At 44.5% G+C, this 13,047-nt stretch overlaps 1 long non-coding RNA gene across 1 annotated transcript; it reads left to right on the top strand.

The window, feature by feature from the left end:
- The first annotated feature begins 11,376 nt into the window (after positions 1–11,376).
- Positions 11,377–12,550, top strand: LOC147205694 (uncharacterized). The gene is made up of 3 exons (XR_015100713.1): positions 11,377–11,468; positions 11,551–11,652; positions 11,767–12,550. It is a non-coding gene; the product is annotated as an uncharacterized LOC147205694 (long non-coding RNA).
- Positions 12,551–13,047: the final 497 nt, after the last annotated feature.

Here is a 13,047-nt window from a genome sequence, read left to right on the forward strand (position 1 = left end):
TCCCTGTAGTTATGTATTTTGGTGAATAAAGCCCTGTACTTTTCAACTTCCATGTCATGTCTACTTCTGGGTCCTAATTCTGCTCCTCACGTGACAGTACGCGGGCCGGTGGATAGCGCGTCGACCTCACAGTGCAAAGGTTGCGGGTTCGATCCCGACTGCGGCCTTCCTGTGTGGAGTTTGCATGTTCTCCCCGGACCTGCATGGGTTTCCTCCGGGTACTCCGGTTTCCTCCCACATTCCAAAAACATGCATGGAAGGCTGATTGAACACCAGATTGTCCCTCGGTGTGCGTGTGAGCGCGGATGGTTGTTCGTCTCTGTGTGCCCTGCGATTGGCTGGTGACCGGTTCAGGGTGTCCCCCGGTTACTGCCCGAAGACGGCTGGTATAGGTTCCAGCACTCCCCGCGACCCTTGTGCGGATAAAGTGAATCAGAAAATGGATCGATGGACATGACAGTACGTACTGACCAGTCAAGGACCCATCAAACTCTGACACAATCCCTCAAGCCACAGATGACAAGTTCAACAACGAACCGAAAAATTTTTGGATGCCAGAAATTCAGACACAGACAAAATATGAAGAATTAAAATGCTTATTGTTAAAAAACACAAAACCCAAGTCCAAAACAGAAATCGCTGGTCATAAGGATCCAGCGAAAAATGAGACCTCAACAAAAGGCGCTCGCAAAAGGCAAGGTTATAGTAACACAGGGAATAAAAATGAAATGACAACAGTGTAATTTAAACGAAAAAACAAGAGCAAGATCGAATCACTAAATAAAGACAATGCTTACAAAACAAGAAATTAATAGAGCAAAAACAACTATGAACAAGATTGGATTGAGAGGTTGAGAAAATAACACTTAGCATCAAGCATAAACAGCAACCAAGCTCGATAATCCGACGAACAGTGACAGAAATTGGAGGCCAAGGCATACAACGCATGATGATGACTGGGAACAGGCTGGATGGTCACGTTCTTCGCTACAGTTTAAGCTGAAACAAAAACACACACACAGACATGAGCACAGAGGTCACCACCTGCTCCTAACCATCCCTCCTCCTACAATCAGGGAGTGACCGTCTTACCCAATGCTCCTTCACCTTTTCACCGGGAACCCCTTGCGTCGCTCCTCTCGATGGCTCGCCCAGGCCGTCACAAGCCCCGGTCTTCCGACTACTGCCCTCAGCCTGCCGGACAGCCCCACTACCTTTGTGTAGGCTGCCCAAAGATAGCTGGGATAGGATCCAGCACGCTAGCGACCCTCATGAAGATAAAGCAGCTTGAATAATGGTTGGATGGAAAATAAAGTCCAGTTGCTTGAAGGAAAATTAAATGAGTAATATTCAACATGACATAGTCATTGCAACAGCTGCACCGTATGTTTTATTTCACAGATGTGATTGTATCTTGAATTCAGTTGAGATGCTTGTTAATTGAATGGTAACACTCCCAGCACAATATCAGGATGCTGTAAAGAAAAAGAAATTGTGTCTGAATGAGATCCACAAGAGAAAGCACGAAAACTGCCATGACAATGTAGACATGTACAAATGAAAGGACAAGGAAGGCAGACAACAACAGAAAAGGCCTCTGGGGTCTATTCAGCCTTTTATTGTATAGACAAAAGCTTTCACAGCAAATACCAAACGTCAGACGTTCTTAAAGTGGAAAGTAGCCAGAGGCAGCCTTAATTTCTGACAGATTCTTGGATTCTAGCCCTTTGTCTGCCCTTTGCTTTGCTAAAGCCTCGGCTAAGACTGCCCCACACAATCACAATGTTTGTAATAGATCTGCTCGCAGACGTGTGCTGTCATTTTGGTCCAGCTACCAATACAATTCACACTTTTTAAAACTGAATTATCATAGGGTCAAGGTGTATCAAATTCAGGCTGAAATTGTCTTTGACATTACTCGTTGAATTAAACAACACAATACTGTATAGTAAACAAGTTGCCCGCTGTTGCCACACCAAGGCTTGCATTTTCAAATTGTCATGCCTCACTTTAATAAACATAAAAAAATAGCAAAGAGAATGTATTGCTCAAAAGCAGTCTTTTAAAACATACTGCGCAGTATTTACTATATATCATGTTTTAACAACACATTCTTATTTGTTCGATGTGCCCCGAAGAAAACCTCATAAAGAAATGGACGATGAACACAAGACAGCTGATCCCTTTTTTGGAAAATGTAAAATCAATCGTGACTTCTTTTAAAGAAACAAAGGATACATACCCAACCAACCACAACAGTTTTTACAGTCTAGATTGTTATGCTATCAAAACTCTCATGGCATCCTTTTGTCATGGTTTTGCTCTGTCTTTGTTTTTGTTTCAGCTCTGGCTGGAGTGGAGTCTTGGAAGGCGTTCTGTTGTGACTGTGACAGAGTTTGGCTTTTTGTGTACTTGATGTTGTTTGTTGCCTTGGTCCTTTATTTGATCACACAGGGCTAGGCTTGTGTTTCTCTATATAAACTTGTGTTACTCAGTTACATATCCGAATGTAAAGCATTCTATGCCCTGTTGCATCTAACCCTGCTCTCTGTTTTTTACTTGGAAATTTTGCATAAAAAGACTTTTACTTCTCCATTTTCGTCTCCTGTCTGCTTCTGGATCCAAACTATGCTCCTCATGTGACAGTACGTGCAGACCAGTCATGGGCCGAGCAGACTCAGATGACAAAATTTCCCAAGCCGTGAGCACTGCTCGGCAGACACAAGGAGTTCCTTCGGGAGGTTATGGAGTCTATTCTAAACCTTTTCACGAACGTCAACTTAATTGCCGGCAAGCTGACATCCAACGGTCCACCATGGATTTCATCACCTACTCCAGCCCAGCCCCACACCTCCAATCAGAGAATGATCTACTCATTGACTACTGCTCCGTCTTGTCACCAGGAACCCAACATTCCATCACCTGAACATTGTTCTGTGGACATGGGAGATTCCTCTTGAACTGATCCTTGGGTTTTGAGCAACGACCTAGTGCATATTCAGACGATCGCACCAAGTTGGCCAATGTCATTAATTTGCTTCGGGGAAGAGCAGGGAGGTGGGCCAATTCCTGGTGGGAGTCAAAGTCAAAAACATTGGAATAATTTGCTTCTTTTTCTGAGGAGATACATTCAGTCTTTGATCAGCCCTTCATGAATCTTCAGGCAAACGGCCACTGTCATTATGTCAGAGTATGCAATCAGCTGCAAATTCTGCCATTAAGTTCAGGATCTCAGCCTCTGAAAGGAGATGGAATGACAGTGGACAAAAAACAACAACTTTCGTTTGTGGACTTTCAGAGGAACTTCATGATCAGCTGTCTACTCGGGATGAGCCTGAGTCTCTCGAGCAGTTAATCTCATTGGTGATTCAGACTGACAATCGTATCAGAGAATGCCCTTCGAGTGTTACACCTGATTGCCCTTCCTCCCCTCGCACTGTTGTTCCTTGACTGGTCGCCTAGCCTTTCAGAAGCCCTGCGACATCTGCTCTCTCTGAAGAAGAAGCCATGCAACTGGGCAAAACCCACCTCTCCCTAGAGGAACACATTCCACAGCGTCTTTGCATCTATTTTGGAAGGCCCAGGCACTTCATCAATCAGTGCTCACTTCTACCAAAGAGCCCTCTTAGGACCACAGAACGCAGCATTGGGGTGAGTGACACTAAGACCTTTAGTGAATTTTCGCATTGAATTAACTTGCCTGCTACTGTCTCCTCCCCCAACAACTTGGTCTTTGTTCAAATGATGGTAGATTTAGGGGCAGACGACAATTTTATTGATAAAGAATTTGTTGGATTGGATTGTAAATGAACCAATTCAGAATGATAAGTTGCATATCTAAGTGTACGGCTTAGAGAAGCCTTCAATGTCCTGTTTAACCAATGCCATGTCTACATCATTAAAATATGTAGATTGTTTTTTACACTTTTTTACTATGTCCAAATTTTCATTTTCCTCCACTGCATTAAGGAATATTGAGCAGGGATTTCTCTTTGCCAATTTCCCCATATGCTCCCCATCTGACCCATGATCTGATATTGTTTTCGAGATCAGATAAGATAACCTTTATTTGTCCCACGCTGGGGAAATTTGCAGTCTACAGCAGCAAAATTGGGGGGGGGGGGGGGGGGGTAGAAAAGAAAAAAAATCAAAGTGTTGCATGCACAAAATAAATAAATGTTTCAGAAAAAGAACTGTACACAGTATAGAATGTAATATGAATATAAGATATAGATATAAGCATATATGCAACTGCATATATGAAGCATAAGGTGGCTGTGATATTTACAATGGTTACAGGTTTTCACACGTTTATTCAGCAGCCTGACAGCAGTCGAAAGGAACGAGCTGCGGTATTTCTCCTTCTTGCAGCGCGGGTGTAACAGTCTCTGGCTGAAGGAGCTACCCAGTGCTGTCAGGGCGGGCTGGAGGGGACTGTCCATCAAAGCTTTTAGCTTAGCTAGCATCCTCCTGTTGCCCACCTCCTCCAGAGTGTCCAGGGAGCAGCCCAGGACAGAACTGGCCCTCCTGACCAGTCGCTCCAGTCTCTTTCTGTGCCGGGCCGAGATGCTGCCTGACCAGCAGACAATGCCATAATGGATGGCCGAAGCCACCACCTAGTTATAGAAGGTCTTAAGGAGTGACCCCTGAACCCCAAAAGACCTCAGTTTCCTGAGTAGGAAGAGGCAGCTCTGTCCCTTCCTGATCAGGGTGTCCGTGTTGGTAGACCAGTCAAGTTTATTGTTGAGAAGAACACCCAGGTACTTGTAGGAGGGTCCTTCGTCAGTCCCTTGAACTCCCAATCGTCTCCCTCTGTAATGAGGCCTGCAATCGCAGAGTCGTCAGAGAACTTCTGAAGGTGGCAGTTTGGAGTGATGTATCTGAAGTCCGAGGTGTAGAGGGTGAACAGAAATGGAGCCAGGACAGTCCCCTGTGGCACCCCAGTGCTGCAGAGAAGCCTGTCCGACTCACAGTTTTGTGCCCTCACATACTGCGGCCGGTTTGTGAGGTAATCTGTAATCCATGATGTGAGGTGGTGGTCCACTCCGGCGTGCCTCAGCTTGTCCCCCAGTAGGTTGGGCTGGATGGTGTTGAAGGCACTGGAGAAATCAAAGAACATGATCCTTACAGTACTCCCAGCATTCTCCAGGTGTAACAGCGCCGAGTGGAGGAGGTGGATGATGGTGTCCTCCACACCGATGCCGGGCTGGTAGGCAAACTGTAGTGGGTCCAGTGATGACCTCACCAGCGGACGCAGGTAGGTGAGGACGAGTTTCTCCAGCGTCTTCATCGGGTGAGACGTCAGTGCCACTGGTCTGTAGCTGGTGAGCTCCTTCGGGTGGGGGGTCTTGGGCACTGGGACCAGGCACGAAGTTTTCCACAGCTGTAGAACTCTGCCCAGCCTCAGGCTCAGGTTGAACATGTGCTGGACAATGTCACACAGCTGGTCGGAGCAGGTCCTGAGGAGCCGGGAACTGATCTTGTCCGGACCTGCTGCCTTCCACACATTCATTTTCCTCAGTAGGTTCCTCACCTGCGCTGTCGTGATGGGCAGGCAGGAATCAGGAGACAGACTGGGTTGTTGGAAGCTGGTCGTAAGAGGAGAGGGGAAGTCCACAGTGAGAGTGTGCAGCTGCAGGGGTTGCTGGTGGTTAGGGGGAGAGACACACATCTGGTTGAACCGGTTGAAAAAAAACGGTTCAGTTCACCTGCCCAGTCCTTGTCCTTCTCAGTCAATGCCTTTGGGTTTTTGTGGCCTGAGATGGTTTTCAGGCCCCTCCAGACACCAGTGACATTACTGGCCTGTTGCTGGTCCTCCATTTTCATCCTGTAGGCCTTCTTCCCCTCTCTGATCCTTCTCCTCGGCTGGATCTGCATGGCCTTCAGCTCCTCTGTTTCTCAACACAAAAGCCCTCTTCTTCTCCTTCAGGAGGGCCTTTATGTCGGGAGTAATCCATGGTTTGTTGTTGGAAAAGCACCGTACAGTCCTGGTGGGTACGGTGTTTCCCTCACAAATGTTTATGTAGTCCGTGATGGTGTCGGTGAGTGAATCAATGTCCTCCCCATGAACCTCGTTGAAGAGCTCCCACCTGGTTGAGTCGAAGCAGTCCTGCAGAGCCTCTTCAGCCTCTGTGAACCATCTTCTAACCATGCGGGTCACAGCTGGCTTCCTGTGCACCAAGGGTTTGTACACAGGCTGGAGAAATACCAAGTTGTGGTCCGCTCTTCCATGAGCGGGGAGGGGGTGGGGTGTATATGCCTCCTTGGTGTTGGCATAAAACAAGTCCAAAATTTTATTGTGTCTGGTGGCACAGGTTACATACTGCGTGAAGGTAGTAAGGGAGGACGACAGAGAGACATGGTTGAAGTCCCCAGGGTCTACATTAACAAAAAACTGATAAAAGCGATCTGCGGCCTCTTCCATATTCTAGTTTTCAGGAACATTTTCACAGAAATATTCTGGCAGACTGCTTTGTTTGGCACCATCTCTTGGAATTTGATTTAATATATTCCATCAGCCTTCATCATTATTATTATTATCTAGTACTGTATATTACTAAAATATTATTTCTTACGGATCCTTATAATACAACTTACCGTATTTTCACGACTATAAGGCGCCATTAAAAGTCTTAAATTTTCTCCAAAATGGACAGGACGCCTTATGATGCGGAGCGTCTTGTGTATGCGCTGAGTTCCAAAACCTGACTGACAGCCGACACGCTGTTTATATAGAGAAAAGGCGGAAGTGACTGTGGACAGGCATGCGGCAAAGAAGTCGGCCAATCAGTGAAGGGTGGGCGTGTATATATACATATATAGAGAGAGAGAGAGAGAGAAAAGGCAGACGTGAGTGATGACAGGCATGCGGGTAAGAAGTCCGCCAATGAGTGAAGGGTGGGCGTGTAAGTGGACGCTAAAGGGACGCTACAAGCAGGTACCAACACCTGTATAGAGTGTGGCTATGTGCATTGTTGCAAAACAACTTTGGTTTTGGTTTTTAAGAACCCCCGAAAATAAATTCTACAAAGAGACACGCCTACGAAGCTCAGTTCAAACTTCAAGCCATCGGTTATGCTTTTGGCATGCGTGCCCATCTCACAGCAGCGGTGAAAAACCAAGTCAAGCAAATGAACTCTGAGCTTGCCGTTATTCCCGGAGGCTTGACTAAAGAACTCCAACCGCTGGACATCGGCATCAACCGGGCGTTCAAAGTAAAGTTGCGACCGGGCGTTCAAAGTAAAGTTGCGAACGGCATGGGAACAATGGATGATCGATGGCAAACACAACTTTACAAAGAGTGAGAGGCAGCACCGGGCGAGTTACGCCACAATTTGCGAATGGATTGTGGCTGCTTGGACGAACGTGTCTGCTTGCACTGTTATTCGAGTTTTTGGCATCATTTCTGTGGAGCCACATGGCAATGAGAGTGACTGACAACGAGAGGGAACACGGCGTTTTTGATGGATTACCGGTACTTGCACAATTGTTCAATTCTGATACAGAGGATGAGGACTTTGATGGATTTCTTGGTGATGATTGATCGAAAAACGTGAGTACATTGTACAATGGTTAAATAAAATACAACGGAACTCAGTTTTGCTTCCGTTGCCTTTTTAAAAACGTGTTTTTAGCTTGTATCTGTATGTCTTGGCATGCTACCTACCGTATGCTTCAAGCTAACGTGTTTTTAGCGTGCGCGCATGCATGCTGTTTGTTTAAGCTGGCGTATGTTTTACCACTTTAAAATTGCGCCCAATAATACAGTGCGTTTTGTCTATGTGTAAAATACAGAAATAGCACCCATTAATGAGACTGCGCCCAACCATACGGTGCGCCGAATGGTCGTGAAAATACGGTAATTTATTTGTATATTTTTTTATATTTGTCTTCTGGTTCTTTAGTTTTCTGTCTGGTAATATCCCTGTACCGTGTAATTTTATTCTTACAGGCATTTTATGAACCTTTAGATAACTACATGGACAAGCGTGTTATACATTGAAAGTTGTATTTATTAATGTTAATCAACGTTCAAGTGGTCGACCAAGTAACTGTAGCTATGGAGATCGAGTACAATGTAGAATGTTGCAAAGCTAACGTGTTTACTACATATAAGAAATGTTTAATGAAGCATAGCATTTTGTTTCTGGTTAAAAAGGTTTGATTGTTGCATGTTAGAACGAAAAGGAGCCACACACAAAGTGGAAACAGTGGTGGAGAGCGAACCTTTTGAACAAAATGTATTTTGTTTGTGTTCCAGAAAACCCAAATAAATTCCAAACAAAATTAAATGTGCGTGATGTTTCTTACTTGCAACAACATCAATTATGACACACAACCCCATCGTGAACAGCGTTTTTTTTAATCCGGCTTCCTACCCGCGTACATGGTCTGTTCTCAACTGCCTGCCATCTCAGACTTTCACCAATAGAGAGCGCCAAGACACCGTGTAACATCATTCACCTTCAACTCCATGCAAATATTACGTTTTGCGACTGATTGATCAAGACAAGTCTTTAGTTTTTACGTCTGTGACAGGTGTCATTTTGGTCACTTTCAAAACCCTTATAAACAACTCACTGATGGCAACACTATCCTATGGTGTCCTATGTGTGTTGGTGTTCTTCTAAATGATGAGCCATAATTTTATGAACAAATGAGCCTGAGCTCAACTTCATTATTCAGCACGTATGGTGATCTCCCATGAACTCTCTCGTTACCGGAAGCCTTGTCCTATGCTATCAACTAATCCTACAGCGCCCTCTGTTGGCTATATGTTTCACAAACACATATGAAGACATCCCCTTTTCTCTATAAGAAAACATATATATAGTTCCACATACAGTATATGCAGACATGCAAATGTTTTCTTTTTCTTTAGTTAGCGTAAACAAATTCTTTATGAACAACTTTCTCTTTTTTCTTTTTTTAAACACCTGTCAATCTACAAAAAAAAAGTAAATATTTGCATTTTTACAAATCAAGCCTGACAGGTTTCTTAATGTTACGCTTGGACCTCCTTAGAACAGGTGATGTTGAGGTATCATTCTCCGACGATGGTACATGACCATTCTCGTTCAGTTCAGTCATGTTGGAGTAGACACAACATCCTCACTTGGCGTTTCATCATTTGTCTCTTGGAAATGTTCTTTGGTCTTGCGAAGGTTTCGACGATTTCTCCTGAACACGTTTCCGTCCTCAGTTCTCACTTCATATGACCTTGGTCCAACTTCCTTGAGTACTGTAGCTTTCTTGTTCCACACCTGTTGATCCTGGATTCGAACAACATCATCGTTGACCAGTGGTGGAAGTGTTTTGGTCGCTTTGTCATAACATTGCCTTTGTTTGCTTTTTAGATAGTCTATCTTACTTTGAATGTCCTTGTTCTGTCTCGTTTCTGAATAGCAGGGCAAAGTTGTGTGAAGCTTGCGATTCATTAACAACTCAGCAGGTGATTGGCCACATTCAAGAGGTGCGGTCCTGTAACTCAGAAGAGCTAGATACGGATCAGATCTGCTGTCTGTTGCCTTTTTAAGAAGTTGCTTGACAATATGCACACCTTTTTCTGTCACGTTTTGCGAGATGGTAGTTGTAGGACCCCAAAAAGCAGGGAGGCAGGGAGGATTGACCAAAATGTATTTAACAAAAAATACACACAGGAGTACAATGGAAAAAACACGAAGTCGAAGTACTCAAAAATGCCTGGAAATCACAAGTATCAAACCAAATTACAGCAGGAAACAAAACATGACAGGAGCACATGTATGCTCACATACTCACAGCTCACAATGACCCATCCAAGACTGGCAGAAACTCAGGGAACTAAATACAAGCCAAGTGACGAGACAACGAGAAAAAACCTGGACAACACACAAAGGGTTGAGGGAGCTAATTTGTTACACACAAGGAACACTGATAACGAGAACAGGTGGCGAAAAAAAAGGGCACATGAGGAATCAAAACCAAACGTAACCAGATCGAAACATAACATTTTCTGCTTTACCATTGGCTTGTGCATGCAGGGGACTAGATGTTACATGACTAAAGCCATACTGCATTGCGAACTGTTGCCATTCTCTGCAGTTACAACAGGGTCCATTGTCACTAACCACAATGTCTGGTATCCCATCTCTTGCGAAGAAGGATTTCACATGTGTTATGACATTGGTTGCAGTTGTGCTTGTGAGCAAGGGGATTTCGGAATAGTTGGAATAATAGTCAATTACCAGCAAATAATCTTTTTCCATTGTAGTGAAACAAGTCTGTTCCAACTTTCTTCCAGGGAGCGGTGGGAAGATCTGGAATCAACATAGGTTCCCTTGCTTGCTTGCTCTGATACTTTTGACATGTTTCACATTTTGCAATCATATTTTCAATTTCCTTGTTGATGCCTGGCCAGTATACGGTTTCCCTGGCCCTTCTCTTGCATTTCTCGACTCCTAAATGTATCCTTTGCAGTATGTCTGTTCTCATACTGTGCGGAATGACAATCCTTTTGTATCTCAGTAATAGTCCATTTGTAACACTGAGCTCTGACCTGATGTGGTAATACTTTATTAATGATCCTCTCGGCCAGCCTTCTCTTATATGTGTCATCACCATCTGCATTTCTGTGTCTTTCATGGTTTCCTCCCTTATTTGTTTCGATTTTGAATCTGAGGCCGGCAGGGACACCACTATGAGGTTGACATGAGCCTCGACTTCACTTTCAGTGGAGCTAGTGTGGTGTAGCTCTGGTGCTCTTGATAGCGCATCTGCTAACACTAGATGTTTGCCTGGTGTGTAAATTAATTCAAAATCATACCTCTGCATTTTCATGATGAGGCGCTGGATTCTTGGCGACATCTTGCTTAAATTCTTCTTGATGATGGATATTAATGGGCGATGATCTGTCTCAACTGTGAATGTTGGAAGGCCATACACATAACAGTGGAAAATGTCCAGTCCATAAGCCAATCCCAAACATTCTTTCTCAATTTGTGCATATTTTGTTTCAGTTCTTGTCATGGATCGAGAAGCATAAGCTACAGGTTTCCAATTTTCACCTTCTGCTTGTAGTAAGACAGCTCCAAGACCGTCTTTGGACGCATCTGTAGAGATTTTCAGTCTTTTTGTTGAATCGTAGTACACCAAAACTGGCGCAGTCGTGAGCGTATGTAACCCGGATTATGGCATGAGGCAATGGGGAGTGGACATAACCAAAATCTATATTGACTAAAAGAGTAGCGTCGTTAAAATTTGCTTAATTAAACAGAACTGAATATTGCCGTGGCCCGAACGAATCAGGGCACAGAATACTAGTGGGGTGTCAGCGAATGAGAGGTGCCGTTTTTCACCTTCGTGACGTCACGAACGTGCGGCGCAACCTATCTCGTTCTCTTTTTCTGACGGGACCTGAACGCGAACTGACGTATTCTTCGGCTGTTGTAAATAAGTGTTTCGGAAGAAAGAGAGAGTCATTCTACGCAGTGAGTGTGCTCAGAGGCTTGAACATGTTATGCGCATTTCGTTTAAAATCACTTGTTGCTAAAATGTAGTCACCTTCCTTAGACCTCGAGCACTGTACCTGGCTAACGTAGCCGTTAGCTTTCCATACCGCCGGGATTTCGCCGACCGTATAACGTCGTTGGAGTCTCGTTCAACATTCTTCTGGTGAGTGTACATGAATGTCAATAATAACGTCTCACAGTACTTGGAATTAAGTACATAATATTAATTACTGTATTTATTTTATTGCCGGCGCTCGTGTGCTCTCGCCCCTATTAGGCCGGGTCTTTTGTGGAGTTCTAATTGAGGACAGCGCTGGGATTAGCGTGCCTTCAGTGGAGTGGATTCCATTACGGTGCCCTGACTTCCAAAAGTGCTGGAAAAGGGGGTACAGTGGTGGTGGCGAGCCAACCAAAGAACATACAGTATATTACATTTGATAAACTTTATTTTATTTTATTTGTGTTGGTGATGTTTAGAAGAATTTATTTTGTACGACAGGAGTTGACAAGAACATTTTGTGTTTAGTTATTTCATTCAGATTGAAAGAAAAAAAAGAAACTCACACCGGTGTTGAGAAAGGTGATCACAGAGCGCCCTCTGTTGGCTATATGTTTCACAAACACATATCAAGACACTATGGTGACAAAAAATAGGGCCCCTGACTCGACAATGGATTGTCTGGTTGCTTAGAGTAAATATGGTTGTATTTTATATCCAATCATTCATCCATCCATTTTCTATGAGTTTATCCTCACAAGGGACATGGGGCGTGCTTGAGACTATCGCAGGAGTCTTCGGGCAATTGGCGGGGTACATCCTAACCAGTTGCCATTAACCAGTTGCCATCCGTGCTCACACACCTAGGGACAATTTAGAGAGTGTTCCATTAACCTGCCACGCATGTTTTTGGAATGTGGGAGGAGACCGGAGTTCCCGGAGAAAAACCAAAAAGGCACGGGGAGAACATGCAAACTCCACAGTGGAATCAAACCTGATACCTCTGCACTGTGAGGTCGACGGGCCACCTCTCTCTCTCTCCATATATATATGTGTGTGTGTGTGTGTGTATATATATATATATATATATATATATGGTGGTTCGAATCCCGCTTGGGGCAAAAAAAAAAAATAGATGAGCACATAACACCATCCAGTGTGGGTCCTTGGGCAAGATCCTTCACGCTAATGCCTACCTCATACAATGATGAGAGACAATAAAACGAATGACATGCCGGCTCAGACGTCGCCCGGCCAAACAAGGTCTGCGTCAGGTGCTGGGGAACCAGAGCACCTTGATGAAAAATGGGCTACTGGAACAAAGCGGAGATGGGCGAGATGCGATAACATGGCTCTGTTGGAATGCTACTTCTCAAGCAACCCTAGTCAGGGGGATTACATGCAGAGAATGTGGGCTAAATGGTTACTTGGAAACCCACAGTCACGGTTGACCACGAAACAACTAGTAGCTCAGTGTTCCAACATCCACAAACGGCAACTGCTGTCACAACTTGAGATTGATGAGGTACAACGCAGGTTCCATGGTGAAGGGCCCCAGCC

This window comes from Hippocampus guttulatus, chromosome 4 (assembly GCF_054856545.1).
Source record: "Hippocampus guttulatus isolate MCC_2025c chromosome 4, RoL_Hgut_1.0, whole genome shotgun sequence".
Taxonomy (NCBI): domain Eukaryota; kingdom Metazoa; phylum Chordata; class Actinopteri; order Syngnathiformes; family Syngnathidae; genus Hippocampus; species Hippocampus guttulatus.